An 11482-nucleotide genomic window follows, 5' to 3' on the forward strand; every position below is an offset into this window, starting at 1 on the left:
ATCAAAGGAAGGAATATTTGTGTTGCCTGAGGGTGGCAGGGAAGATGCCAAATATTCCATGTGGGAGCACAGGAGTCAGGGTGTTGCTGTGCTCTCTGCTGGAGTGGCACATCCTGGTGGGCAGGGACTGATGGCAACAGCAAGGAATGGGCCCAAAGCCACAGATATTGGACCAGAATTTAAATAAAAATGCCACAATTTATTGTACAGCTCAGTGGGACAGAGATGGGAACAAAAATCTGGATGTCACCCCAGGGGACTGCAGCCTGCTCTAGGGACATCCAGCTGCACTGCACTGCTGATATCCTGCTTTCCCTGTCCCCTCCCAGTCCCTTCCCTGTCCCTTCCCCACCCCACCTCCCTCCTGCAGCTGATGCTGGCTGTAGAAAAGGCCAGGATTTCAGAGACAAGACAAAAAAATGTTCTTTCATTTCCATCTACCTGTGTTTGCTCCCTCACTTGTCTCTCTGACTTCCTGAGCCAGAATTTAGCACTTATCACCTCCCCTTCCCACCCAACCACACCTAATTTTTGTGATTTGGGTTTTCCCTGGGCATTTCCCTACTCCTTGGGAATGCAAAATTTCCTGTTAGGGGCATCCTTTGAATATATACACATACATATATACACATATGCATACATATATATATATATGTATAATATGTATAATATATATATGTATAATGTATATATAAATATTCATATGCGTATAAATTTATATTATATTATATTATAGTATATTATAGTATATATATTATAGTATTTATATTATATTATATTATATTATATTATATTATATTATATTATATTATATTATATTATATTATATTATATTATATTATATTATATTATATTATATTATATTATATTATATTATATTATAATGGCTGACAGGGGAAGATGAGAAGCATGGAAGCCCTGTGAGGGGTTTGGTGTCTGCATAAAGCTTCCAGAAAAGGCAGATCACTGACCTGGATGGCAGGAATGGCTCTGCAGCCTGAGCCCAGCACACTGGGCCAGATTTGGGATGGAGGTGGGCATGGTGCTGGAGGGAAACCCATAAGCATCTTGCTGGAGGAGCAGCAGGAACTCCTGTGCAAGCTGAGCCAGACAGGAAGAAGCACTGTCGTGTCTATTTCAGGATTTTTGTGCTGCTGTTCCTCACCACCCTGTCCAAACCCATCCCTTTAATGGATGCTGCCCCAGAGGAAGCTCATACATCCTCCTGGGACAGGGTGCTGTGCCAGAAGCCTTTCTCCCAGCTATAAATTGGTCCCATAAAAGATGTTACCCCTGCCTGCCTCTCCTCAGTCACCCTGTGCCGTGGCCAGAACAGCTTTGCTGCCAGCGGATTTGTCACCTGTGTCCCTCTCTCTTTTCCTGCTGGTTCCTGAGCAGCTCCCAGCACAACCAGGCAGTTCAGCATCCCAGAGGGGCTGGGGGCTGCTCTGGGATGGGGGGGACACTGGTGGTGGCAATAGGGCCAGGGGGGAATTGGGGAGCTGAGTGGGTGCACAGAGTGGGGTCCCACAGCTCGGCAGCCACCAGGGTAAACCCTCTGCTTTTCCAGGCTCAGCCTCCTGGGATGCTCCCTCTGAGGATCTCAGTGCCCTGGGGGAGCCCAGCCTGCAGTGGGGGCTGTGGGCTCACCCTCAGGGGCTCAGCATTCCTGGCTGTGTGAGGAGCATCCCCGCTGCTCCCATCCAGGCTGCCTTCCTGAAGGATTGGGCACTCCCATCCAGCCAGTGCCCAACAGCACCAATGTGGGGCTGAAATGGAGCAGGGATGGCTGCCCCACCTCCTGCCCATCCCTTGGCACGGTTCTGGGATCCCCAGCTGTTCCAGATTGCCATGCAAGATGTTTTCCATCACCATCTGTATGGCAGATTACCTTTGTCAAGTGGGCAGTTTGCCTTATCTCTCTCTTTGAGTGACCACATTCACACCTCCCTCGGGAGGGGACATTGCTGATAACAGACTATTGAATGTCACTGCTTGGCTGATAAGAACTATAACATCCCATTGGGAGATGCTCTGCCCAGAGGGAGGAGCCAAGCATTCCTACCCAGATATAATCCAGAGGTTTTGAGACACCAGCATGGCTTTCTCCACTGAATTCCCCAGAGGAACAGCAGCTGCCTCCTCTTCCACTGGATCTTCAGAGGAAGAATACATCCTTCTCTACAGGACCCCCTTGCTCCAACAGAACCATACCTGACACTGCAGGAGGGCTGCAGCCACAATTCCAATGGGACTGCCACCAACACCCCACAGGGTGTCAGGTTGGGTTCTGACTCTGTCAGTGTTGTTCTAGTGTGCTGCATTGTTTATTTTATCCTTTTATTTTTTTTCCTTTCCCTATTAAAGAACTGTTATTTCCTGCTCCCATATTTTTGCCTGAGAGCCCCTTAATTTAAAATGTATAGCAATTCGGAGGGGTGGGGAGGGTTTATATTTCCTATTTCAGGGGAGGCTCCTGCCCTCCTTAGCAGATTCCTGTCTTTCCAAACTGAGACACCAGGGAACATCAGAGACCCCCCTGACCCTCCCACCACTCAGAGGGGGAGATTTCCAGCTTTATTTAAAAACAGAAAATTTCCAATTCCCCTCACGAGTCAGATCCTCGTCTCTTCCCAAATCCAAGAACCCCTGTGAACATCATCACACCATCCTTCTGCACAGAAATGGGATTGAAAGAGGCTCATCCTCCCTGTGGGAAGGAGAAGGGAGCATCCCACAGCCATCACATCCTGTCAGCTCCCATCTGGCACCTCCTGCCCAACAGGTTGGGTGACACCACACAGCTGCAATGCTTTCCCTCTCACTTCTGCCCAGATTTTTTTAAAAGAACATCCCTTCCTTTAGCTTTTCATCCCCTCTCAGCTGGGCTGTGACTCTCCTGCTGCAAGTTTCAGCCCCCTTTGCTTTCTGCTCTCCCAACAAAGCGTGGCCAAGCATTTGCATGAGGGCAGCTTTAATGAGCTGCTTTCTGACAATGTAAATAATCTTGTCATCTCCCTGACAAATTAATGCTTAACCCTCCTCCCCCTCCTTTTTCCAACTGGCTCAAGTGTTCCCCATTATTGCTTTGGGGCTTATTAATATTTTGGAGTGCAGAAGAGGCACTGGGAGGGTGCCAGGAGGTTGTGGCTGTGTGAATTAATGCTCCTTTGCCTGTCAGGGTGTCTCAGCCTTGGGTTTGGGATGTGGGTGATTTAAATAATTCCCATGGATTCCTCAGCTGCTCCTGTCACATGCATGGGGACAGGAGAAATCACACGTACAGGCATGATTAACTAATGAGCTGTCTAATGAAGTGCCTCTGACTGCAGGCATTAGCCATCCACTGCCAAACTGATCAGGGAGGGAGAAAAGGGGAAAAAAAAGCACAATTCCATGTCAGGGCTCCCTAATGTGTCAAAAAAAGGCATAATCCCATGTCAGGGCTCCCTAATGAGTCACCCTGCCTGTGGTGACAGAGGCTGCTCCCACCCCACGTGTGAGGGATGCTCCCTTCTGATAGGGACAGGTTTATCTAACCAACCCCAATGAAATCCTCTCATTCAGCAGCCTTGAGCAGCAGGAGCCCGAAATGAACAGCCCTCAAAATGAGGAGAAATTTAATAAAAGCAAAAAAACTCCAAATTTTTCATGTCTGCATGTGTAAAACACAGATTGTCACACAGGTGCTCTGACCACACACCTTTCCAACATGCAAAAGTCTCTCCCTGCCTCTGGAGCTGGGTTTGCCAGGGGCTGCAGGGCCAGGAAACAAACGCAGCTCTGCTTCCCAATGCAGCTAAATCCAGAACTTTCCATGGGAGCAGCACAAGCACTGCCTGCAGTGGCTGAGAGGCTGTGCAGGGCCAGCAGAGCCTCTGGGGATGTGGAATGTCACCTGTGGGATGCAGGGAACAGCACCAGCCTCCTCCCAGATCACAACAAGGGTTTAGCAGCCTCTCCTGGGGCTCCAGCCTTGCTGCCCCTCGGGCTGGGACCGAGTTTTTTATCCCAACATGACATTCCTCAGTCCCCAAGGAACCAGCCTGTCTCCCTGTTGTTCTCCTGGAGAAAAAGGGTTGGCATGAGGGTGTCCCTCCAGGCACACAGAAAATCAGAGGCACTGCTGGTGGCTTGCTGCTCCCTGGGCTGCTGGGAGGGGTTTTGTGCTGAGCTGGGATGTGGATGTTGATCCTGGAGTGTCGGAACTCAGCTCATCCCTTTGGATGTCCAGAGTTGCTGAGGACCCTGCCGGGGGGCTTGGAGACCTTGGCATGCAGCCCAGAACACCTGGGGGTTTGATTTTGACTCCTGGAGCAGGTTACCAGCTTTGTATGAGGCCCTGAAAGTCACACAAGCTTAAATAGTATAATAATAATAATAAAAAATTATATATAAATATATAATATACAAATATACAAATATACAAATATACACATATATAATATATAATATATATTATATAATATATAATATATTATCATTAATTAATATAATTAATATTATATTAATACAATTAATGTTATATAAATATAATAATGTATTGTATTTATATAATATATAAATATATTGTATGTAAATATATAATAAAAATAAAATTATCACAGGGTGAAAATGTAGATTCTTGGATTTTTGGTATGGGAGTTATGGGGACAAGATGGAGGAACTTGGGCGTGTCCAGCCTTTCTTCTTCTTCTTCTTCTTCTTCTTCTTCTTCTTCTTCTTCTTCTTCTTCTTCTTCTTCTTCTTCTTCTTCTTCTTCTTCTTCTCCATTTTCTGCAGTGGTGTTGGCACTTTGGGATTGGTTTAGAGTAGAAGTACACTGTCTAACACAGGTGATAGGTATTGGGAATTAAGTGTAAATATGATATATTTACACTTTGTAGTTTGCAGTATAAAAGGACAACACTGCCTCGGGGGCGGTCAGAGTGCCTGTGGTTGCCTTGCTGAGCAGCTCTTGGCTGGGCAGAAAGAAAATTTTATAGATAAGAATTAATAAACAACTTCAAGACCAAAAAGTGAGGAGCTCTGACTCTTTCTTCAGCTGCATGGGCTGAGACAGAGACATCCTGCACATCTCTGGGCTGCAATTAACAACCAAAACCTGAGACTGGAGAGTTTGGGCCACCTGTGTTCTGGGGTGAAGCGCCATTCCCAAACCCATGAGATATCAAATGGGATTTTTGCTGTGAGTTCTCAGGGTCTCTTGTTGCTCAGGTGCGTTAGGAAGTCTCTTTTCCCAGCCTGGTGCTTGAAGGAGTCAGAGCTCTTCATTTCTCGGTCTCAATGTTGTTTATTTTTCCTTATCTATAAATTTTTTTCTCCTGTCCAGCTGAGATTTGCTCAGCAAGACAGTCAGAGGCACTCTGCCCGCCCCCAGGGTGGTGTTATGTTTTTATACTAAAAACTACGTGTACACAATGTTTACAATAACTTCCCAATACCTATCACCTATGTTAGACAGTGAGCTTCTACTCTGAACCAATCCAAAAGTGCCACCACCACAGCAGAAGATGGAGGCCAAGAAGAAGAAGAAGAAGGAGAAACGCTGGACACACCCAGATTCCTCCATCTTGGGACCCTGAACCCCCACTCTAAAAACCCCAAAAATCTATTTTTCACCCTGTGATAAATTCACTATCATTCTACTCAAATTTCATGGCTTGTAAATCCTCATACAAGGTTGGTGATTGTCTTTCCAAGGGCTCAACCAGAGGCACAGGGGTCTGGGGCTCTGTGCCAGGGTCTCCGAGCCCCCTGGGCAGGGTCTGGAGTTCCCCAGAGGGATTCCCTGGGTTCTGGCAGTGGTGTGGGCTGTGAGTTCCCATCTCATTCCTGTGTTCAGCCCTTTCCCCAGGGCCCAGCTCAGCCTGGGCTGGGATCTCTCCGTGAGCGTTTCCTCAGGAAGCACTTTGCAGGGATGGGGAGGAAATTCTTTGTCTGCACTTCCTCCTTCTTTTCCTGCTCCCCCCCCTCCTGCAGCCACGTGTGCTGCCTGCTCCACCAGCCTTGGCCTCCCATGCCTGCTGGTTTTGCTTTCTAAAGGATGGGAAGGGCTGGAATTTGATTGCCACTCACCATGGTGTGCCTGGTGCAGCACAGGGGATTCTCCAGGCTGATCCATCCTTCCCAAAGGCTGGGATGGCCCTGGCTGTGCTGAATATCCTCCCATTCAGGTGCTGGGAGAGCAGGATGGGTTTGTGTGCAGCCTGAGGGCATCCCTTCTTCTTCTCATCCTGGATAAATGGCTTTATTCCCTCAAAGAAACAGCATGTGGGAGCTGCCAAAAATCCCAGTGTTTTCTGACAGCGTTGTCAGCAGCTGTTCCTGGGTGCTCCTGTCCACGAAGGGACAGCTATTTCCGTGGTGGAAAGGGAATTTCTGCTGCACAGAATGTGCCTGAGCAGGGAGGAGGCCAATGGTCGTGCCTGCAGTTTGGATTTGTGGTCCTTGACCCAGAAATTCCCACTGTGGCAGCAGAGATGCTGATGGGATGAGGGCCAGCCCAGCTTGCAAAAGGGATGGGATGGGATGGGATGGGATGGGATGGGATGGGATGGGATGGGATGGGATGGGATGGGATGGGATGGGATGGGATGGGATTGCCCCATGGCAAAGGGGTCTCACTGTGGCTTGGAAATCCCTGGGCAAGCTCTGCTCCCTGTTCCATCCCCTCGGCAGTGCCATGGACGTGCTGGTTCCCCCAGGGATTGCTCAGATTGGAGTTATTTTGGAGCTTCAAAGTCTTCTTTCCCCCCTGAGCATTTTCCCAGCACCTGCAGCCTCTGCAGTTCTGTGGTTCAGGCCAGGAGCTGCTGAGACTCTGCTGGCAGCCCTGCCTTGGCCAGGTGTTTCTGTGATCCAGGATCATTTCCCATCTCTGCGATTCCTGATCATTTCCCATCTCTGTTATCCGTGTGCCACACCAGAGAAAACCAAGGGATGTTACAGGCCGTGGAAAACACCAATCACTTGGTTTTAAAATTTTAAAAGTTTAATAGTAATAAAATGGTTATAAAAATAGCAATATAATTAGAGGAATAATAATTTGGAAAATTTGGATTTAGGACAATATGAGACAATAAAAATAAAGAGTTATGGTCAGTCTGGGTACCTCTTTCTGGGCAAAATCAGCCCAAAAAGGGCACACGTTAACAGAGGATTAACCCTTAAAAGCAACAGCCTGTTGCATATTCATACACCTCATCCATGATGCATAAATTCCATTCAAACACAGGATTCTGTCTGGTCAGTGTCAGCTTCTTCCTCTGAATCTTGACAGCACCTTCAGGTCTGAGCGAGGCAGGAAGAAGTTCATTTCTCCTGATAATGGAGCAATAAATTCTTTATCTCTGAAAAATTAAGGTGTCCTGTGGCTGCTATCTGGTGTGAGTACCTCATTCCTTCCTTTAAAAAATATCCCACATACACAGCTTCTATTTTAACATTATGTTATAACCTAAAACTATACTCAACACACTACTTAAGAAAATTAATACAGCATAACTTTCTAACACAACACATACAATATTCATTTCAATATTTGCAAAAAGCCAATCATAAAATACGCATTTTTTTTTTAACACAGGGGAATGGGGGTGGATAAACTGCAGCACCAGGAGTGGAAATCTGCTGACTTCTCCCACCTGAGCTCCCCACAGACCCCGTGGTGCTCCCATCCCTCTCCCATCCCATCTCTACATCCCACAGGAGCCCATCCCCTGGCTCAGAGCATCAGGGCACGGCAGGGATGCTCAGGATCTCCTGCTGACCCCGGGCAGGTCCTGCTGGGAGCCTGAAACCCAAATCCCAATTCTGTGACCACAGCCCCATCTAATGGCCCGATCCCAGCAGCTCCCGGAGCAATATCGGTGTTTTGGGGATGCAAACCCTGCTCAGGAGCTGGGACACGAGTGGTGCCCTGCCGGGAGGGTCAGGGACACAGGGAGCAGCAGCCACGGACAGACAGACAGCTATGGATGGACAGACAGCCATGGACAGACAGACAGTTATGGATGGACAGACAGCCATGGACAGGCAGAGCAGCCATGGACAGACAGACAGCCACGGACAGACAGACAGCTATGGATGGACAGACAGCCATGGACAGACAGACAGTTATGGATGGACAGACAGCCATGGACAGGCAGAGCAGCCATGGACAGACAGACAGCCATGGATAGACAGACAGCTATGGATGGACAGACAGCCATGGACAGACAGAGCAGCCATGGACAGACAGCCATGGACAGACAGACAGCCATGGACAGACAGACAGCTATGGATGGACAGACAGCCATGGACAGACAGACAGCCATGGATAGACAGACAGCTATGGATGGACAGACAGCCATGGACAGACAGCCATGGACAGACAGCCATGGACAGACAGACAGCCATGGATAGACAGACAGCTATGGATGGACAGACAGCCATGGACAGACAGACAGCTATGGATGGACAGACAGCTATGGACAGACAGAGCAGCCCAAGGACAGACAGACAATCATAGACAGACAGACAGCCATGGATGGACAGAACAGCCCAAGGACAGACTGACAGCCATGGACAGACAGCCATGGATGGACAGACAGCCAAGGACAGACAGAGCAGCCCAAGGACAGACAGTCAGCCATGGATGGACAGACAGCCATGGACAGACAGACAGCCATGGACAGACAGACAAACAGCCCATGGACAGACAGAGCAGCCCAAGGACAGCCAGCCAGCCACCCCAGCCTGGCCACCTCTCCTGGCTGCTGCAGGGGCTGGGGCTCCCATGGAATCCCAGGCTCTGCTCCCTCCCCGCCCTTTCCAGCCGGGAAAATGGGAAATTCCCAGCACACCCAGGGGTGGCCCTGGGGCACAGGGCTGGGCCAGGCACCCTCTGCTCCTGTGGATCCTGCTCTGACAGCCCAGTGCCTCAGAACATTCCCCTGGTGGTGATTCCAGCTGGATTTCAGTGCTGTCAGAGGCTGGGGATGGAAAAGCAGTGAGGAATCAGCCAGGCCAGCAGCTGCTCCAGGGTGGTTTGGTCCTGGATTTCTTTTTAAACTGCTTTTACACACACCTTCAAATATTGCTGTTGACTCCAACCCGGCTCCCAGTGCCAGATGTGGCTGATCTTGTCCTCTGGAGCCAAACTGTGCTGTTGGGATGATCCAGCAGCAGGCTGGAGCTCCTGGATGCTCTGCTGTGCCCAGTGAGGTGGGCAGGCCCCCTGTGCTGCCCTGGGCATGTTGCAGTCCCATTATCCACCTGGGGCACCCTGTGAGCACCCACAGCCCGGCCTGGGTGGGCTTGGTGCTACCCACAGCAGGGAAATGAGGAGGATGGAGGCCCAGCAGGAGCCAGGCTGCAGCTCCTCACCTTGGAAACAACCTGGGGTTGAAGGCAGGACCAGGATTTTTCCAACCTGGCTGAGAGAAATGCTCCTGAGGCTGGGCAAAGCTCCTCTGTACAACCAGCACCCCTTCCAGTGCCGTGGGCATTTCTCTTCACCTCCCAATTCCTTCATGGAATGGAGGAATGGAACCTGGGCATAGAGGCTGTGCCCTGGTCCCTGAGACCCTCCTGCTGGATGAGTCTGAATGGGGATGGTGATTTTGGGTGGGATTGGTGATTTTGGGTGGGGATGGTGATTTTGGGTGGGATTGGTGATTTTGGGGCTTTTTGGGAGCCCTGGGGGCAGGAGGGCATTGACAGCAAGGTGGCATCATCAGGAATTGTCCCTTTGGCTCTGGAACAGGCACCGTGGTGGGAGCAAGCCCAGCTCTCCCACAGCAACATTATCCCACAAAAGCCCAGAAATGCAGGAATCCAACAGCTGGAGCCTCTGGATATTTGTTTTTTCCCACTGTTTTCAGTCTTTGCCCTTCCCTTGGCATGGCTGGGGCTGGCCAGGCTGGCACCACCAGCTTGGGGTGTTCCTGCCAGTGCCTCCCTGCTCCTCCAGGGCTTTCCTTGGCTTTGTGGCCACTGCAAACCCCCCCAGCCAGTCTGGAAGGGAAACCTGGCCCCTCTCCCCTGGGCTGGCTCCAGGGGAGCAGAAAGTGCCTCTTTGTGGGGTCCCTTTGCCTGGGAGGGGGAGCTCCCCGCAGCCCCTGCTTATCCAGTACCCAAAACCTACCTGTAAAAATTGATTTTGGCACAGGGACCCCAGGGAGAGCGTTTGCCAGGGAGAAATACTGTCAGCAGGCTTTGGGAAAACAGGATTGCTAATCCAGGGGAAAATCAGCCAGGCAGGCTGAGCAACCTGCCCAGACCTACTCAGCACAGCTCCATCTCCAGATCTATCTCAATCTCTATCATCTCTATCTCTGTCTCTATCTCATCTCTATCTATCTCTATCTCTATATCTCTATCTATCTCCAGATCTATCTCAGATCTATCTCCATCTCACTCTATCACAGCTTTATCTGCAGAAGGTGCCTGCACAAGGATTTGGCTTCTCCTCAGTGCTGCCCCACTGGGGTCACCCAGCTTGCCCCACCTCAGGTTCCTGCAGGTTTTTGGGTCCCCTCTGAGGGACACCTCAGGCCAAAGGGGACATTTGTGCCTGTGGCTGGCCGGGGCAGGGGTGGTTTGTGTGCTGGGATGGAGCTCAGCCCTGGGGCACTGCCTGGGGAGCAGCTGATTCTGCCTCCTGCCTTGTTCTTCCCATCTCCAGGCCTGCATGCAGTCCCTTCCCCCTGGGCATGGAGCAATCCAAGCTTTGGTGTCACTTTCTTTTCTTTTAAACACTAAAACCCTCTGTTGTCTTCAAGCCAGAGCCAAACTCAACAAGCACCAAGCAAAAATCTCTGCCAGGTGCTCTGGGCTCACTCTGTGACCCTGTTTGGGTATCCTGACACAGGTTGCAAATAATTTCCCAAAGTTTTACACAGCTGAGAGATGGGATTTGAGAACTTTGAGGATTTGCAACCAAACCACTGCAATGGGCAGGAGGATCATGAGGAAGGAGACTCCTTCATAATGTCCCTGCAGGTATAGAAATGACACCTGGGTCACAGCTGAGGGCCACAGGGACAGGCAGAGGGGCCCATGCCCAGCCTGTGCCCAGCCCTGTAATTTGTGCTGTGAGATAATTCGTGCTTGTATGAAAATGTATATGAAATAAAGTTGTAAATAAAATTGTGCATGTCACAAAAATCCTCCATGCTGTCTCTTTGACTGTGGCTATCAAGGATTGTATTTTCGGTCACAAAAACAAAACAAAAATTATTATTACTATTATTATTATTAATAAATAAAAGCTATTATTATTTATTAAAATTAAAATTATTATTTTAATAATAAATAAAATAATTTTTTTTTTCTTCTTCTTAATAATTTGGCTTTATTCTTTTTTTTTCTTTCTTTTATATTACCTATAATAGTCCCTAGTGACCACAGTGACCCCAAAGGCTGCATCCAGCAGCTCCAAACCACAGCCTCCCATCTGTGACTGGCACAGCACAAGGCAGAAAGTGCCCAAGGGGAC

Source organism: Melospiza melodia, chromosome 3, assembly GCF_035770615.1.
Source record: "Melospiza melodia melodia isolate bMelMel2 chromosome 3, bMelMel2.pri, whole genome shotgun sequence".
NCBI lineage: Eukaryota > Metazoa > Chordata > Aves > Passeriformes > Passerellidae > Melospiza > Melospiza melodia.